At 33.3% G+C, this 7,604-nt stretch overlaps 1 long non-coding RNA gene across 2 annotated transcripts; it reads left to right on the forward strand.

The window, feature by feature from the left end:
• The first annotated feature begins 3,285 nt into the window (after positions 1-3,285).
• Positions 3,286-7,367, forward strand: LOC127159553 (uncharacterized). Of its 2 annotated transcripts, XR_007826475.1 has the most exons (4): positions 3,286-3,325; positions 6,240-6,365; positions 7,058-7,163; positions 7,304-7,367. It is a non-coding gene; the product is annotated as an uncharacterized LOC127159553 (long non-coding RNA). The 2 variants fall into 2 exon arrangements; XR_007826476.1 differs by lacking the exon at positions 7,058-7,163.
• Positions 7,368-7,604: the final 237 nt, after the last annotated feature.

Consider the following 7,604-nt stretch of genomic DNA (forward strand, 5'->3'; position numbering starts at 1 on the left):
TTCAGTTCCTCTGTGCAACGCTGGACAGTTCTAAAGGAACATGTAAAGCAGCTCACTTTAAAACCTTTGTCAACAACAAGATGGGATGCTCGGATTGACAGCGTGAAGGTGGTGCGATACCAGTTACCAGAGATCCTGGATGCATTGTCTGCACTGCAGACGTTTGCTATAGAGAAGGGGGACTCAGAGACCATGTCCACTGCTAAAAGCTTACATGGTGAGTTGAAGACCTGGTCTTTTCTGCTTTGCACAATGACCTGGTACAATGTTTTGTACCAAATCAATCATGTCAGCAAGCTGCTACAAAGTCCAAATGTTTCCATGGAAACACTTAGATCAGAAACAGAAGGAGTAAAAGACTACCTTGAAGACTTTAGGGAAAATGGGATTGCTTCCTGTCAAACTGATGCAAAAGACATTGCAGAAAATCTGGATATGGAAATGACCCTTCCTGAGAAAAGGCAGCGTAAAAAGAAAAGACAGTCTCTATATGAAGGTACAGACGAGACTCAGTCTACTCCAGACGAGACTTTTAGAAGAGACTTCTTTCTGCCCATGGTTGACACAGCCCTCAGAAGCCTAAGTGACAGGTTTTCAAGACTGAAGGGTGTTTATGACCTTTATGACTTCCTGTTCTCAAAGGAAAACATGAAGCAGACAATAAAGAATGGAAAGCTTCATGAACGATGCAAAAAATTGGAACAAACCCTCCATGACATTGATGCTGATGACTTGGCACTTGAGATCAATTCATCTCTCTACACTTTTCCAGACCATGTAGCCACTTCCCCATTTGACATGCTTAATTACATTTACAGTGAGAAGCTACTGGATTTGTACAGTAATTTAAGCATTGCTTTGCGTCTACTCCTGACTCTCCCTGTGTCAGTGGCCTCTGGTGAGAGGAGCTTTTCAGCTTTGAAGCTGATAAAAAATTACATGAGGTCCACCATGGGCCAAGAAAGGCTCACAGGACTGGCACTTATGTCAATTGAGCGGGATGTTCGCCAGTCTTTGGACATGGAGGACATTGTGATTGCCTTTGCAGAAAACAAGGCTCGCAAACAGCAGTTTTAGATAATTTGCACATGTTTGAGAGAACTGAAAAATGTTAATGTGAGTATGTGTGTGTGTGTGTGTGTGTTTTTAAGTATGTTGGATTTAGTTATTGTGCACTTTTTTAATGTATATTTGATTTTATGGTACAGTGGTGTTTTTTGCAAATGTTCAATTGTTGAAAATGTTCAAATTTTATGCACTTTATATGCAACAGCAGTATTTGCACTCTAAACATTTTTTTATTTATGCACAGTATATGCAACAGCAGTATTTGCACTGTAAACCTTTTTTATTTATATAAAGTGTGAGTGAATTTAAACTGTATGGCTATGCTGTGGTTCCTTTGCGTGCGTGCGTGCGGGGGGCCTCCATGTCCATTTTGCTTGGGGCCCCCAAATTCCTTCAAACGGCCCTGCCTACAGGGGGCCCACAGCGGGTTTAGTGCAACAGCTTATTAAATCATCTTTACAGTATTCTTCGCCCTAAGGTTCAACAGCTTATTAAATCTTCTTTTTAAGGAAGACATTCCCTGTTTAATGATAGGAGGTATTGATTTGTTAGATAAAAATGCAATAATATTCATATCAGAAGAACATTACTCTCTATGAGCAGTATTGACCCTAAAGCACTGTCTTCATGGAAACACATTTATCCTTCTTTATCTTTGTGTAACATATGGTCTGTTCATAATCATTTTGTAATACCAAACAAGGTTAAAGAAATCCATCTTAAAATCCTTCACAGATTTTACCCCTGTAAGTTATTTTTATCTAAGTTTATGGATATTCACCCAGAATGCTCTTTTTGTGGATCTGAAAATGAATCAGTGCTTCATTTGTTCTTTAGATGTCCCTTCACTGTACCATTTTGGACTGAGATTTCAATTTTGATTTTTACATCCTTTAATAACCTCACTGATATTACAGAAGAAATGGTCCTGCTTCTGTTTTGTAACACTGGCTCTGCTCTTTTAGATAATGCTGTTAAAATCCTATGCTTGCTTGGAAAAGATCATATTCACAAGTGTGAAGTTACAGCTTCTAAACCAAATTTTATTGTTTTTTTTTTGCTCTGATTTAAGAAGTTTTTCTGATTCCCTGTGTAAATTAGAAACAAAACAGCAGTTAAAACATACCAGATTTTAAATAAGATCATTGAATCATCTGTGAACAGATATACAATGTTTAGATGAGGTTTCTTAACCCCCACTTGAGTCAAAACAAAAAGTATTTTTTTTTTTAAAATCTATTTGTTTTATCATTATTTTAGTTTTTATTTATCATTATTATTGTATTGTATTTTTATTTATTTTATTTTAGTTATTTATTCATTTATTTTATGTTTAACTTAATACACTTAATCCCTCACAATAGGTTGTTTTACTCACTGTTCCAGTTGTCACTGAACCTGACACTTACACTGTTTTGTAAAGTCAGATGCTGTTTGCAAAGTATTAATAAAAAAAAAAAAAAAAAAAAAAAAATGAGGCACAGGTGAGGGTGTGTGGTCAGTCCCAGGTATGAGGGGTAATGGGAGATGGAGTCTGAATGGGAGAGAGCTAATATTCAGGAGATGGTTCCTCTGGTGGTGTGGGGAGGCGGTACAGGAGCCTCCTCCATAACAAAAACTATTTCAACCTTAAATGTCAGATTGTGAAAAGCACATATATCTACATCACAGCAACCTGTAAAACTGAACAGAAATGGTAAATTCAGAAAATAAGATGAAAATAAATTGAGTTCTGCAATGAATCATACTTTTATATATATTCATCATAACCTAATGAACCGAAAGAAATCATAGGCTATTGCTAGAATGAAAGGAATGTAATGAAATTTCTTCAAATAAAAATAGGACTGTATATAATTCTGTTATATAATAATTATGACCTTTCAGATTTATATGTTTGGCTTGGATTATTTAATATGATTTGTCTGTCATTATTCAACTAAACCTTCAAAGTTCACACATTTACAAGAACGAGGTGAATGGAGAAGATTGTGCATTATCTGCAGGAGAGGGAGAACAGGAAGAAACAGCACTACTTTAGTTTGTGATCTGCAGTTCGAAGGAAGAAGGAGAAACAGGTGTGTTTGTGCATCACATTCCTGTCCAGTTGGTGGCGCTGATGCACTAGATCTGTTGTTAACTGGACTTTGATTCGTATCATGTGACAAACAAACATCATTCACATCAGCGTGAAAATCGACAGTGTTTTAAAGACTTCAGGTGTTTCTACAGCACAAGATCGTCTGAACTATTGCAAGTAAGTTTGAATACTTTCACGATTACAGTTATTTAGGATGAACGGATTTCATAGCTATATGTAAGCGTGATTTGTTAAGTTATAACTTAATTTACAAGTCTGTAAAAATGTAGCATTAAAATAATTCTAGGGTTATTTTTTATTTGCCCTTGTTCCATTTTAAGACGCGAGGCCAAAGGTGTTTTGTGATTAAACCTGTTCTTCCGGATCCAGAGGTCAATAAAACAGAGCAACAAATGAATATTCTTTTAAACTTAATGTTTCGAAAGTTGCTGCATAGTAATGTGCATGTAAATATAAATATTGCGGTAAAGTTAGTTTGACGTTTGACATTCATTAGACATTCGGTTTCATACCAATTAAACTCTTTGTGTCTGTTGTGTTTTGAGCCCAAACGAACTTAGACATAAACATACGCCCTTTAGTTTGCACAAGGCACAACTGTAAAATATTCAGAATATTATTCCCTATAATGCACAAGACTTGCTTTTCTGATTATACCTTTATTATTTTTATATGTGGTACTGAATCCATATTTTTAAATGTTCTTTATACTGAACCCACGTAAATTCATTAAACTCTGCCGCCATTTGAGATAAAGACATCAAACCAACTGTAAAATATTCAGAATATTATTCCCTATCATGCACAAGGCTTGTTTTTTCAGTTCAGGTTTTTTTTATTTTATTTTATATATGGTATTGAAACAATATTTTTTTTTTATATGTTTTATATACTAAACCCACTTAAATTCATAAAACTCTGCCACCTTTTGAGATAAAAGTATCAAACCAACTGTAAAATATTGAAAATATTATTCCCTGTAATGTTTTTTCTGATTATGCCTTTATTATTTTTATATATGGTATTGAATCCATATTTTATGTATGGAACCCAACAAAATTCATTAAAGTCTGCCGTTGTTTGAGATAAAGGTATCAAAGATAAACATTTATGATACTGAATCCATTTTTTTTATGTTTTATATACTGAACCCACTTAAATTCATTAAACTCATTTGAGATAAAGGCATCAAACCAACTCTAAAATATTATTCCCTATTATGCACCCTATAAAGACATCAAACCAACTGTAAATTATGGTAAAATATGATTCCTTATGATACACATGGCCAATTTATTAGATTATGCCATTAGTATTTTTATATATTGAAAGCAAATGAATAGTTGAAATAGAAAAGCCCTTAAATGCCATCAGAATTGTTTCTCTAAAATGAGCATTTGTGTCACGCTCCCATGTTTAGGTTCAGTACTTTCACTTTAATGGCAATCAATATTTTCTTTTCTTTGCCATTAAAATTAAAGTTCTTAATACAAGGCAAATAAACGTATAATGTCATAAGTTTAAAACATGTAAAAAGGATAAAACAAAAATAAAATGAATAAAAACAACACTTTCACTGGGGCGAAAAAAAAAAAGTTCAAAAGTTTAAAAATACATTTTTGTACATTATTTACCTCAAATGGTACAAATTAGTACCTTGGGTTTTCCATATTAATTTTTTAAAGTCTGCATGAACCAGAAATATAAATTCAGTGCTGTGATGTTTTTGAAACGGGACAGTGAATAGAGGGCAGGGTTTTGTGTTTTTGGAAATCAATATTGTAAACAGCAGATTCTAAATTAATGGAGGATTTTTTTTTTTAACAAATACAATGTCTATTTTAAAGTCAACCCAACATAAAAAGTAAAAAGGGCAAAAAAAAAAATGTAAAGTTATCAGAAACTGATGTTACAAAGGTACATTTTTCGAGGAAACATACAGCCTTTAAGTACTTGCAAATAAGGTTCATTTAATAATTTCATACAAGAAGCCTTTGTTTACATAAATGTTAATTTTAAAAGAAATTTTCAAATTGAAATTTTGTATTTTCTAATCTATATTAGTATATTTGTAATTAAAATAATGAGGTACATTTTCAAATTTACCTTCCTTACTGTGAACGCGCAAAAGTCGCGATATGTGAACGGCTCCGTCACGCGAGCACTAAACAGTGCTGTGAGATCCAGTGTGAAACACTTGAATTCAGTGATGAACACAATGACTCTGTGATTCAAACTAGTTTAAAACTGTGTGCAACGAGACAGTCAGAAGGCTTTTCAATCTACACATCGCCATCATTTACCATGGATTTACTGTAGTAACACTCACTGCACCATGGTATTGTGGCAGCAATGTGGGATATTCACATTGAATTTTATTAAATGAGTAATTGTATATAAATATAGTATGTATGTATTTGTGATTAAGCTATAGCATGTGTGCATTTATACGTAATGTTTTTAGACTATAGTTTTTCATACAAATGGTCTACCTATAAAACCATGTAGTTATATTTTTACCATGGTATTAGGTACCATTCTGTGTGATTTTACTGTTTATCATGATTTAAAATGTATGCTTGCTACTATGGGAGACCAATGCTTAATTTAAAAAACAATTTTTACAGATGTTACTGATTGATAATGAACAAAAATTAACCTCTGCATCCTCAAGCTACTATCAAATGTGCATTTCTAAAGGACAAAAAAAGTGATATTATTATCATTATTATTATCATTATCAGTCAGCCCAAACCTATTTCTTGATTTGAAACAATATAACTCATTAGAACATGCAGAAATACATTTTTCTATTTAGATATTTATTTTAAGGAAAATTAATCTGATTTTAAACTTGAGAGAAATAAAGATTTGACATTTATCGTGATAATTATTGATATCGACTTTTTAAATTTTTTTTTTATATGGAGATTGATGACCAGATTGACACCAATTGCTTGGCTTTTTATATTGATTGTTTGATAAACATTCAGCACTAGTTATTTTTCTTCATCATTTATTCCTCTGAACTATCATGATATTGATCTCAGTGACACATTGTCATGTTCAGGTCATGATGAGCATCTGATCGTCTTCAGAGACACAAAGATCTCAGTGTTGATCAGTTTATCTGCAGTATGTCAGAGGAGCGAGGAAAGGACTCTCCGTCTGAGATGAGTCTCTCACAGAAACAGAGGTAACACTGAGTCTGTTTTCAGAGAATTATTTTAAACACTTTCTGTGAACAATAAAACCCCATCAATAATGGAGTCTTTTTCTCACTATTGCCATGAATGAAATTTAGTTTCTCCAAGATACTGTCTTCAAACAGCCACATTTGTGTAAAGAAAAGAACACTGTGTTTGTATGTTGCTAGAATTATCTGTACTGTTAACATATCAGAACCTGTAGAAATTACATTAACAGATCATCCATAATTTATCATATAAATTTGATTGCATTACATGTTTGGGGTTGCATGTTTATTGTGTATTAAATGTAAAAAATGGGCAAACTACATCTAATTTAAATTAATACAAAAATAGGTCAAACTCTAACAGTGTAGATTTGTAAATATTTTTAAAGGAAACGTAAAAGATTTTTGTGTCTTTCTCAGACTTGTTCACTGTACACAGTTTGTTGTTCATTATATTCATTGCTATAGATGTTGTATGAGTCAGTTGTGTTTTTTAGTGAAGTAGAAATTGTGCAGGATGAGAAAGCAGCGCTTCACTTGACTGTTAGATGATTCCTTTATAGCAGGCCTGATGAGTTAGTGAATTAGTTTGTGTTAAACTGAACTAAACAAACTCCCATTTGGCTCATAAAATCTCTTCAAATGAGGCTGAAGTATCTCCTATAGTTTTTCTCTGTTCTTTGTGTCATTAGTGTAAGATCAGACTCACATGTGTCCAGCTCTGTGTCTGTGAAGAGTGACTGGTCAAAGAGGTGAACCACCGAACTTCAGTGAGAAAAAAACATCATCTACCAAAAGGTATGACATTATAGCATTATGTTAGCTATTTTCATCACTGTGGTTCTCTGATAGATGTTGACTGAATAAAAAAAAAAAAAAAATAAATCACTGAACACAATGTATGGTGACTTTTAATGAACTGTTCTTTGTGTCATTAGTGTAAGATCAGACTCACATGTGTCCAGCTCTGTGTCTGTGAAGAGTGACTGGTCAAAAGATGAATTTGCCACTGGACTTCAGTGAGAAAAAAAGCATCATCTACCAAAAGGTACTCTTAAATCTGCTATACTTACTCCCATACTTAAGAAACCAGGGGCTGATCCATCTAACTTTGAAAATTTTCGACCCATTTCAAATTTACCATTTATTTCTAAGATAGTGGAAAAGTGTGTTGCAATTCAAATTCATTGATATCTCACTAATAATAATTTGTTTGAACAATTTCAATCTGGTTTTCGG

Source organism: Labeo rohita, unplaced genomic scaffold, assembly GCF_022985175.1.
Source record: "Labeo rohita strain BAU-BD-2019 unplaced genomic scaffold, IGBB_LRoh.1.0 scaffold_2291, whole genome shotgun sequence".
Taxonomy (NCBI): Eukaryota; Metazoa; Chordata; class Actinopteri; order Cypriniformes; family Cyprinidae; genus Labeo; species Labeo rohita.